This window comes from Protopterus annectens, chromosome 7.part0 (assembly GCF_019279795.1).
Source record: "Protopterus annectens isolate FY-2018-M chromosome 7.part0, PAN1.0, whole genome shotgun sequence".
In the NCBI taxonomy this organism is placed as follows: Eukaryota; Metazoa; Chordata; order Ceratodontiformes; family Protopteridae; genus Protopterus; species Protopterus annectens.
This window is the reverse complement of record NC_056739.1, coordinates 1718110001-1718122080: the sequence shown is the minus strand read 5'-3', so window position 1 is coordinate 1718122080 and position 12080 is coordinate 1718110001.

Sequence of the window (12080 nt, the reverse complement as noted above, 5' to 3'; positions counted from 1 at the left end):
GACTGAAACAGTCTTAGGAGCACCCTGTCGATGTCCGAATCCGACATCTTGGAAGATCAGGTGGAGACCGACCGGTTCCGAACCGACTTCTCCATCGGCTCCGAAGGACTGGGGGACCGGCTCCGAATAGACTCGACCAGTATCGGTGCCGAGGGAGATTCCAAAACAATTTCCCTCGGTGCCGAGGAGGGCTTCGGCGCCGAAGGGGAAGAGTCTGAGCCGGCAACCCTCATCGGCTCCAAAATCAGTGGAGCTGATGAAGGTGACCCGCCTCTCGAAGCCCTAGCCATTGGCTCCAAAACCAGAGGAGTCGAGACTGGAGGCATCGAGGCAGACCGCTCCACCCTCGGCTCCGAAGTCCGTGGAGCCGATGGAGAGGCCTGCCTAGATTTCTTACTGGTCGGTTCCGACGGACTGGTCGGAGCCGACGATTTCTTTGTCTTGGCTGGTGAGGAAGAGGAAGATAAGGCCTCCTCGAAGGAGGGTTTAATCAGCCCTTTCAAGATCAATTTATTCTTCCTCTCTTGGAGGACTCTAGAGGAAAAAGCGTGACACATGCTGCAAGACTCCTGTAGGTGTTTGGCGCCTAAACAGTACACGCATAAGGAGTGATCATCGGTGATGGACATTTTATAGTTGCATCTCGTGCACTTCTTAAATCCTGAGGGTCTATGCTCTTTGGACATAATGCCTGTAAACCACTCACTATATCAGTAGAAAAAAACACTATGTATGTCACTGAGTAAAGATTTTAACAACAATAAAACGTTTTTTTTTTTTTTTTTTTTTAAAAACGAAAGGCCAAAATTAACAAGTACGAGTACAAGAACAACCACAAAGAACACCAAAAAGGAGGGCCAAGAACCCTCTAACTTAAACAGGTACTTGACCTCTCTAAAAATAAGAAGACTCACTAAAGGATAGGGGAAGGTCCCTCTAACTTAAACGGAAACCTTTCCCTGTTCAATCACACAAATTCACCACAGAAAATATCCAAAAACACACTGATACACAACAATAGCTGTTAAAACAGCTTTTGGGTAAAGAATAAAGAATTTCCTGACAGGAAAACTTTAAGAAAAAACAGCACTTAGCTCAGCCAAGTTCGAGACCACGTCCTAGCTTGTAAGCGACAAACGAGATCTGGGGGATTAGTGGTGGTGCATCCTGGGATAGAAAATAGCTCAGCCAATAAGAGGCTTCGCTCTATAGCATAGCGTGCCGAGTCGGAGCCGAGGATCGGCTCCGAGCCCATGAGTACAGAATGTAGGTGAGATAGGATCACATAACATCCAATACTTCGAAGCTCAACCACTATCAGTCAAGGATGGCCTTCAAAGCAATCTCGTTTACCAGAATTGCAACCTTATTTTCCTTACAGAGATGATATTTTGTTTGACAATGGTATCATCACGAAAAGTCCAAAAGTGACTGTTCCAAAATCCTTGCAACAGTACATTACCCTCTTGCATTGTGGCCACCCAGGAACTGATTTTACTAAAAGAAGAGCAAGAGGACTAGTATTTTGGCCTTCTATGCCAAAGGATATTGAGCGTACTTTCATCTTGTTCTGTATCCAATAGTACTAAGCCACATCAAAGAAAGAACCACTTAAGCTAAACCAGATTCTGAGCTACCTTGGTTGACAGTAGCTACAGACATTTCTTAATGGAATGGTCAACATTACTCTGTGTTAGTAGAATCTTATTCAAATTGGTTCAAGACTGAACTACTTCCTAATCTAGCGTCCAGTACTGTCATTACTAAGTTGAAACGTATTTTGCAGTTCATGGTAGTCTGCACAAAGTTATTTCTGACAATGGTACACAATTTACAAGCCAGCAGTTCAAGAGATTTGCTGAAGAGCGGGACTTTAGTCATGTTAAGGGTAGTCCTGAGTACCCACAGTCAAATGATTTGGCAGAATGTGCAGTTCAAAATGTAAAACAGTTCTTAGAGACGTTGAAACAAGACAATAGAGATGTTTTCCCAAATCTCCTGAATCTCAGAAATACTGCTCATAATAAATATCTTGGCTCATCTGCACAATGGCTTTTGTCGAGACAAACCAGAATTGCACTACCAATTAGTAGCAATCTGTTAGTTCCCTGTGCGAAGAACAACAAAGCAGTGAGAGATCAACTTATGGATAGGTGTTTGTCCCAGAAGTCCTATTATAAGTGAAGCAAACCACTCAATCCATTACAAGAAGGGGAGATAGTGAGGACGCAGAAGTGTATTTCCAGAGCCGAGATCATACATTGTGGAATCACAAGGAGTAGAATTTAGGTGGAATCGGAAAAAATTCAGTACCAGTATCCAAGCCTGTATTGCAACATCTTGCCTGTGAAAAATACTCTAGATCTCAGAGTGAGTTATCCAGTGTTCCAGTTCCAGAGGGCATTCCAGCAAATATCCCTGTTCCTGAGAAGATTCCCGAAACTCCTGAAAGAGACTGTTCACCAATGACTGTCCCGGTTGATAAACCCAGTCCTAATTGCTATATCACTAGATCAGGTCACATTTCCAGTCCATGCTCCAAATTTGGGACATGAATGCTGTATATATTTCTTAGTGTCTGTATAATGCCATGTCTTTTTTAGATGTCATTTTATTGTGGGCAATTCATTAAAGAGGGATGATGTAGATCAGTACTGCATGTATACCTTTAAGCTTTCCATGGAATTGCACGTGTATAAATACTGAGCATATGCGAGCCAGACTACCATTTTGTAGAGAGCTGTTGAGATGTAACATAACATAGGATGAGAGACAGATGAGATTGTCCACTGCCACTCTCTGAGTGCTTCAAGAAAGGGGTAAGGTCTAGTTCCTCCTTGTTTGTTGATGTACCAAACTAATGACATATTGTCTTGTCTGAACTGTAATCATAACAGAAAGAAGAGCATTCCGAAGGGCTTGCAACATTAAAAACACTGTGTTCATCTCTAGGACGATATGCAAATTGGCCTCTTCGAGGGACGAGGTATCTTGGACTGTTTTCCCCAGAAAATGCCCCCCACCCCAACTGGGAAGTATCAGTGGACACTATGGCCTTGGGCTAAGGGGGAAAGAATGGACAGCCTTGTAGAACCTGATCTGCTTGAATCCACCACGTGAGATCGCTCTTGCATATGTAAGTGATTCAAATCAGAGTTGACATGGGTTGATAAAGTATTAACCCATTACATTGCTAGCATCCACTGTAGAATACTCATGTAAAATCTGGCTAAAGGTACTAATTGTATTGCCACTGACATTTATCCCAGAGCTTGAAGGACCAAGTGGGCTGAAATCTTGGTACTGTAGATCATTTTTCTGACCTGTGATTTTACGGTCTGCACCCCTGAGGGAGGCAGAGAAGCTATCACTGACTTTGTGTTGAACACTGCTCCTACAAATTCCAAATCCTGAGTTGGTTCCATTTCAGACTTGTAGTTTATGGTTATCCCCAGATGAGAACACGTCTGGAGAACCTGATCTCTTGTCCTTACTAACTGATGCCTGGCTGGGGAGGTAATGAGCCAGCTATCCAGATATGGAAACACCCAGAATCCTTTCACTCTCAAATGAGCTGCTACTACTGCCACACATTTGGTAAACACCCTGGGGGCTGTGGTGAGGTCAAAGGGCAGAGCTCTGAACTGCTAATGACTGCCTCCCAGCTGGAAGCATAAGTACCTTCTGAACAGTCTGTTCATCTTTATGTGATAGTACACATCCTGAAGGTCTATCTAGTACACCCAGTCGTCCTTACCCAGAAAAGATAGAATGGACTGAACGGTGACCATCCAAAACTTGATGTGTCGAACTGACTTGGTTAAGTTGCCGAGATCCAAAACCTGGTCTCCAGTCCCATTTTTTTTGGCACTAAAAAGAACCTTGAGCAAGTTCCGGACTCTCCCTCTGCTCTGGTGGGACATCTTGGATGACTTTTTTTCTAGCAGCTTTTATAATTGAACTGCTGCTTGTTCCATCTGACTGGGTGGAACACTGGGGATTTTTCTTGAGACTAGCAGTGGAAGAAAATATGGCATTATATAACATTATACAACCTCTGGAAATAATCCCCTGTACCCAAGTGTCTTTTGCTATGTCTAGCTGGGCTCTCTGGTGCAGGGTGTAAAGGTTGCCAGCCGAGCTAGATAGAATTTTGTAAATAATTCTGTAATTTGTGAACAGTAATATGATTTGTTTGCTTGCCTTAGAAATGTAAGAAAACTTATGTCCTGTACTGAGCTTCAAGATTGTAACCACAGTGCACCCTGCTGGAAAAGTGCAGAAATGTGTATAAACTACATGCCTATGCAAATGTATGTGCTAATGGTAAAGGCTGGAATACACAAAGTTAACTTCCAAACTAAAAAAAAAAAAAAAAATTAGTGGAACTTGTTTATGACTCTTGTTATCTCTGTTTCAGCTCAAAGTAGACACAATGTCTAGAGTTGTAGGCTTTTCTATTGTCTGGAAACAGAGGTAATTACAGGTTTCCAAAGTAACTGTTTTTAAGACTTTCAGTTTCAGGCAAACTTCTAAGAGATAAGTGTCAGCTTCTAAGAGTTAAGTGCTTTTCATAGAGACGCATGTTAAATTCTGTTGGTATCTGTTTAGCCTGAGAAGTAGATGCAGCTGTCAAATAGTGATGTCATCCAGCTAACCCATCAGTAATGTATACTATTAATTTAAGAATTATCTTGATGTCAAATAGTGATGTCATCTATCTAACCCAGCAGTAATGTGTATTATTAAGAACTAACTCACAGAGAAGGTCTGTGCATTTTGTTCTGGACCTGTAAACATCTCTTCAGCACTTCTCATCTGTATTTGCCTTGCTCTGTAAGACTTAGATCTTAGTATCTTTCTTAGAGTAAGAAAGGAAAACAGTAAAATTAGTCTAGCTGTTTTCTACATTTATATGAGACTGTAGTGCAATGTTATTTTAAAATATTTACTGTGATTCTGAACTCTATTGACACTGTGTTGAGTTAACGAGTATTGTCTCATGCTTTTATTATTTATTATTAAATATATTTAAACCTTTTAATTGTGGCTAGTTTTGTTTAGAGATATTTAAGCTCTTAGCGTACTTGCATATGTATTTGGTGATACTGTACCGGTCACTCTGGAATAGCCTTAAAAGTTCTTTTCACACTTACCATTTGGATAACAGTAACATTACACAGTAGAATTGGTTACCCTTTGGTAAGGGCCTTATAGTAGCTGGTAAGAGTGGTTGGTGGCAGTGATGTCTACCTTATAGTCTGGGCAGAAGGGGGAAAACTAATAAACCTGTGGCAGCCTTCCCCAGGAGTGTCCGTGTGATTGCAAATAAATCAAATCTCAAAGTGTGTGTGTGTGTGTGTGTGTGTGTGTGTGTGTGTGTGTGAGAGATACTTGGACAGGGACACAAAGCACTGGTTGGACAGAGAGGGTGCTGGAGATTTTGGCTTGACTACTCGGCTGAGATCTGAACCTTATAGCTGTGCCAGTGGGGAGTCTTATTGGGGATCTGGAGAGAGAGAGAGAGTGAGAGAAACCAGCCCCAGACTGACTGTGATCTGTGTGTGCTCTTAAGGGAAATTGTACTTTACTGTGTGTGTACATGTCATCCTCCCAATGTGGACGTCCCTCACTGGTGTTGTTGGTGAGGACTGAGGCTCTTTGATTACTGGGCCAGTGCAGGGGCATCACACAGGGATAATTGACCCCTGATTGCCTCCAGAGGTGGACAATCGGGCCTCCTTTCGAAAGCATGGGTAAAGTTTGTCAAAGAAAGAATCTCTGTACCACCTCTGCCGCATGCGTCACATTGACCATTGGAGTCACCTCCTCTGCCTCTGGGGACCTTCCTCCACATATGTCCAGGAAAGGACCCTGGGATTTCTTGAACCACATTCTGACCACCTCGTTGATTCCTAGAAAAGGATCTTTGAGGGGTCGAAAAACATATGGGCAGCGCAGTGGTTTAACGTTGTCACCTCGCAGGAAGAGGTTCTACGGTTCGATTCTCGGCTGGGGTGCCTTCTGTGTGGAGTTTGCATGTTCTCCCTGTGTTCGCGTGGGTTTCCTCCGGGTAGTCCGGTTTCCTCCCACATTCCAAAGACATGCATCTGGAGCATTTCTCTCCGAGCCTCCACTGAAAACAGGCTCTGTGGAACCTAGTTGGACTTTCCCGGTCAACAAATGATAAATAAATAAATATGCCTGCAGCAGACAGAGTATTTCAATCCTTCTCACACCTGGAGAGTGTGCCCTCCACTTTGGGGCCAAACAGAGGAGAAGAAGTGCGGTCAAACGGAGCACTGATGAATGACAACCTGAAAGGCTCCGCAAAAATCACATAAGTGCATCCAGGCATGCCTCCTTATGGAAATGCCTGAAACCGGTGCCCCGAAGGTTCCTTTGGTTACATGCGAAATAAGCCTCATGGAAGAATTAGAAATAAAAGTACAGTTTTGTACCTACCATAAATGTAGATGTTCGAAGATCCACATTGCTGCAGTCCTTACACTTGGGTAGTCCGCTGTCCTCGGTCGGCCCGAATATCAAAGTATAAGGCTGACGTCGGTCAGGGCGCATTTGACTGACATCAGGACGTCAGGGTACAAATGCGCATGACCGACGTCATATCCTCAGTCTTTTCTTGCCCCAGATGTCAGAAGACCCTAAAAATAAAGGTCAAAACCAAAAGACAGCAAACAACCAACCAACCATCCTTGCACTAACTATATGTACAATATATACAATATACACAATATGTACAACCCAATCCACACAACCACCTCTAACAACAGAGGGGAAGGAGGGAGGGTAAATTGGACTGCAGCAATGTGGATCTTCGAACATCTACATTTATGGTAGGTACAAAACTGTACTATGTTCTTCATCTCACATTGCTGCAGTCCTTACACTTGGGTAGAATCCCAAAGCAGAGGTAAGGGAGGATGGCTAACTACAAGGAAGCAGGAGCTGCCAAAATGCCCTGCAGAACAGCAGTGGCAAAACCAGCCCTGGACTTAGAGTAAAGTGGCAGGTGATAATGCCTAGAGAAAGTATGCACAGAACTCCAAGTAGCTGCCTCCAAAATATCCTTGGTTGCCACTCCCCTCAAAAAAGCTGTTGAAGTGGCAGTAGCCCTAGTGGAATGAGGCCTAATCCCAGCTGGAATTTCCTTGCCATGATGGGAATAACAGAAAGCAATGCAAAACCCAATCCACTTAGAAATAGTTTGTTTTGACACAGGCTTGCCCTGAGAACTTAAAGCAAAAGAAACAAACAACTGCTGAGACTGCCTGAACCCTTTAGTTCTATCCAAATAATAACGCAACTGCCTGTGTACATCTAAAGTGTGCAAAATCTTTTCCCCTTTATTTTGGGGATTTGCATAAAAAGTAGGCAAATGAATCGTTTGGTTTAAAGCCACACTAGAAACCACCTTAGGCATAAAGGAAGGATTAGTATGTAATGATACCCTATCCTTATGGAAAATCAAGAAAGGCTCAACCGCCATAAGGGCCTGCAATTCAGAAACCCTTCTTGCAGAGGTAATGGCCAACAAAAAAGCAGTCTTCCATGATAAATATTTCAACTCAGCAGTAGCTGCAGGCTCAAAAGGTTGTAGAGTGAGTTTCTCCAACACAAAATTGAGATCCCAAGCAGGAGTAGGAGCTCTTCGTGGGGGTCTTATATTCTTTGCCCCTCTAAGAAATTGCTTGAACAAAGGATGAGAAAACAATGGTGGGTCGCAATCATAGTGAGCTGAAATTGCTGCAGCATGAACTTTAATAGAAGAGAAAGACAAACCTTTGTCTAGTAACTCAGTAAGATATTGAAGAGCCACACACAAATTAGGCCCAGAAACATCAAAATCTTTTGCTGCACTCCAAAATAAAAATCTCTTCCATTTGTCTGCGTACACTTTCCTTGTACTAGGCCTTCTAGCTTCCAAAATAACATTCAAAACTTGCTGAGGAAGTGGAGGCCCACTATGGTTCAAAACAGAATATGCCAGGCTGTTAGGTGCAGAGAGTGAAGCTTGACATTTAGCAAATGGCTGTCCTCCTGCGACAACAGGTGTGGAATCGAAGGAAAAGGCCATGGAGGCTTCCGTATCAGACTTCTCAGTAATGGGTACCAGTGCTGTCGAGGCCAATCCGGAGCTATTAAAATCATCCTTGGCTTGTCCTGTCTGACCTTTAGAAGTACCTTTGGGAGGAGAGGCAGAGGTGGAAAGGCATACACATGAAGATTGCTCCAATTGAAAGAAAGAGCATCCACTCTCCAAGCTGTGGGATGAAACCTTTTTGTGCAAAACCTTGGCAGCTGATGGTTTAGTGGAGAAGCGAACAGATCTATGTCTGGAGTTCCCCATGACACTGTCAATTTCTGAAATACATGAGGATCCAATTTCCACTCGTGGGGATCCATAATTCGTCTGCTCAACACATCTGCTAAGGAGTTCTGTGCTCCTGGCAGAAACCTTGCCTGAAGATTGAGCTGTAAACTGAGAGCAGTCTCCCACAAAATCATTGCTTGCCTGCATAGGGGATAAGAATGCGTTCCCCCTTGCTTGTTGATGTACCACATGACAGGTAGAATCAACACCTGCCCTGGAAGAAGTAATTCCTTGAAAGCTATCAATGCAAACTGGACTGCTAACATCTCCTTCATGTTGATATGTAGATGTTGTAGTCTGACAGGCCACTTGTTTTGTATCCACTTTCCATTTAGATGAGCTCCCCAAGCTTTGTCTGAGGCATCTGTCGTTAAAATCTGACTCGCCTCTGGCCGGGTCACAGAGTCCCTTGTTTAGGTGACATTCCTGAGCCCACCACAAAAATTCCTTTTGAATGCAAGGTATTATTTGAATGACAGTGTCCAGATCCTGGCAGTGCTGTGTCCATACATTTGAGATACCATTGTAGCTTCCTCATATGCAGTTTGGCATTGGGAAGCACCAGAATACAAGATGCCATGAACCCTAAGGCTTGAAGGACTGTCCTTGCAGTCAGCCCGGACTGATGAGATAGTTGATGGAAGTAAAGGGACAGACTCTTTTGTTTGTCCGGGGTTAAAAAGGCCATCTGGGATGCTGTATTCAGTCTCACACCCAGAAAGCACATGTCTTGAGAGGGTACTAGACTGGACTTTATTTCGTTCACAGAATACCCTAGGCATCTTAGCACTGCTATCACATATTCCAAATGATGAAGAAGCTCTTCCCTTCCTTGAGCCAGAATTAGGCAGTCGTCCAAATAAGGATAGATCTGTATTCCTTTTAGTCTGAAGAAAGCTATCACTGGAGCCAGAAATTTCGTGAACACACTGGGCGCAGTAGATAAGCCAAAGGGCAATGCAGAGAACTGATAGTGAGAAGTCCCAGCTCGAAAATGCAGATACTTTCTGCAACTTAGTCTGATAGGAACATGAAGGTAAGCCTCCTTGAGATCCAAAGTTACCATCCAATGATCTTTGCCCAGCAGAGGTAAAAGCCGCTGCAATGTCAACATTTTGAACTTGGGAATGTCCAGATAAGTGTTGAGGATAGATAAATCCAAAATTGGTCTCCACGTGTTCCCCTTCTTTGGTACTAGGAACAGGCGAGAATAAAATCCTAGGCCCACTTCTGGCAGAGGGACCGGCTGTATGGCCCCTAGTTGGAGCAACAGAGAAACCTGTTTGTGAGCCTCTATTCTTTGTTGAGGAGGAACGTCTGGCATGCCTTTGAAAGGAGGCAAGGTATGGAAATAAAACCTGTAGCCGTGGTGTATGATATCCAATACCCATCTGTCCTGGGTAATTAAACTCCAATTTTCTTTGAAAAGTGCCAACCTTCCTCCCAAAGGTGCTGCCAGGCAGCAGGCTCTGGCAGCTGAAAAGGTAGGTCATTGGGTCTGCTTACGAAAGGACTGACCCCTGCCCTCACCCGAAGCCTGTGCAGGAGAACTCCCTGTTCTAGGCCTGAAAGAGCCCTGAGCTCTGCCCTTACCACATCTAGATCTACCCCTAGACTGGGAATCATAAGAAGGATACGTCCACCCTTTAGTAGGCCAATTTCTACTAAACTTTGGAGGCTGGACCTGCAAAAAATCTTTAACAGTCTGCATAGACTTAGCCTTGTCTTCCATTTTCTTTAAAACTGTCTCAACAGGAGGACCAAACAACACGTCAGATTGTAAAGGAGCATCTAAAATCCTTGTTTTAACATGTTCAGACAAATTCTGATCCCTCAGCCAGGCGTGCCTGCGAAGAACTGACCCAGTGGCAGCCACCCTAGACGAGGCCTGTACAGCATCAAAACCACATTGCAAAGAATGCTTACCCACCTGTTCAGAAACATGTACTAAATCTTGCAACTCTTTACAATCAATACCTACTGCCAGAGCATCAACCTTAAGACTTCAATTGAGAAAGGAGATAGTTTTGGTATTTCAACATGTGAAACTGGCAATTCAGAGCCCTCATAGCAAGAGTGGAAGAAGTATAAACTTTCTTTCCCCATCTATCCAAGGCCCTAGCCTCCTTGTCTGCAGGAACCAGATTCTTAACAACAGAAGCCTTAACACCTTTAGGCCCCTGGCTAACAGTTTCTGGGTCTGCCCTAGGACTCTTAAAAAGATACTTATGAGCTTCAGGCACCCTGTAATACCTATCCGGCTTAACAGGAGCAGGAGGCAAAGAAACAGGATTAAGAGAAGCCTCTGTAAAACATCTTCCACTACATCCAAAACAGGAGGTATAGCCAAAGGCCTATGCTGGGGTAAAAACAGAAATTCCCTAAGCCTTTTCCTGGAATAAGAGAAGTCCTGACCTTCCCACTTAAAATGCTCCCTCATGGAATGAAGAGTTTCTGAAAAAGAAAAATCCTCAGGAGGAGTAGCAGAAGGAGTAGAATCATCCACATCAGAATCAGAATAAGGAGAGTACTCCTGCAAGTCTTCAGCCGAAGACTCTGAAACATCTGAAGCCTGCTCAAAACCCCCCAGCTCAGGCTCCGCCCTAGGTCTCTTATCAGGAGGGGGCATAGAACCCCTAATCAAAGTAATCAAATCTTCTGCCATTTTAAGCATATGCTTCTTGGGCACAGCACCTGAAGAGCTAGGGGTAACACCAACTGAAGCTAAACCTGGCCTGCCCCTGGGAGAAGCCTTTGAAACAGAAGGAGAGGGCCTAGCCACCTTAGGAAGGGAGGGAGTATAGTAACCTGAGAAGCCCCCTCAGCCTGACTTGTCTCCTGAGAGGCCACATCTTGCAATAATAAGGTCTCACCCTGGGAACACAAAGAAACCTCCGGTGGAGCCACCGGCTCCACCGACACCTCTAAAGAACCGGCGTCCGGTACAGACGGTTCTTCTAGCCTAGGCTTAACTGCCTTGTCCTTGCGCTTCTTGCAAGAAGCGGGCGTGGGCGCATCCGGCGGCATTTTATAGTTGCACCGCTTCCCAAAGACTAACCTTGCACAATCCAACCTTCTCTTTATAGTGCGTTTATTAAATCTAGCACAAGAGCGACAGCCAACAACGTCGTGCTCAGGCCCTAAGCAAGGAATACACAAAGTATGATAATCTCTATGCGGTATCTGTTTCCCACAAGAAATGCAATTATTGACTTTTTCTGACATCCGGTAAATGACTGAGGCAAGAAAAACTAAAATATTCCCCAACGGGGTACTTAGCCAACTTTGAACTCGGTCTGAAACTTCTAAATCGAAAAATCTCAGAACGCCAACCGGCACTTGCAATGCTGCTTCTGCATCGGACCATGCGGCAAAAAAGACTGAGGATATGACGTCGGTCATGCGCATTTGTACCCTGACGTCCTGATGTCAGTCAAATGCGCCCTGACCGACGTCAGCCTTATACTTTGATATTCGGGCCGACCGAGGACAGCGGACTACCCAAGTGTAAGGACTGCAGCAATGTGAGATGAAGAACATCTGCAGGGTAGCAAACTGAGAAGTCACAGATGATTGATCGTCTGCAGAAACAGATCCTGACAACGTATTTGATAGCTTCTTAATCAAATCCCTCTGTAATCTTGTAAAATGCGGCAAATAATTCAGCAACCTTAAGGCTAAGGTC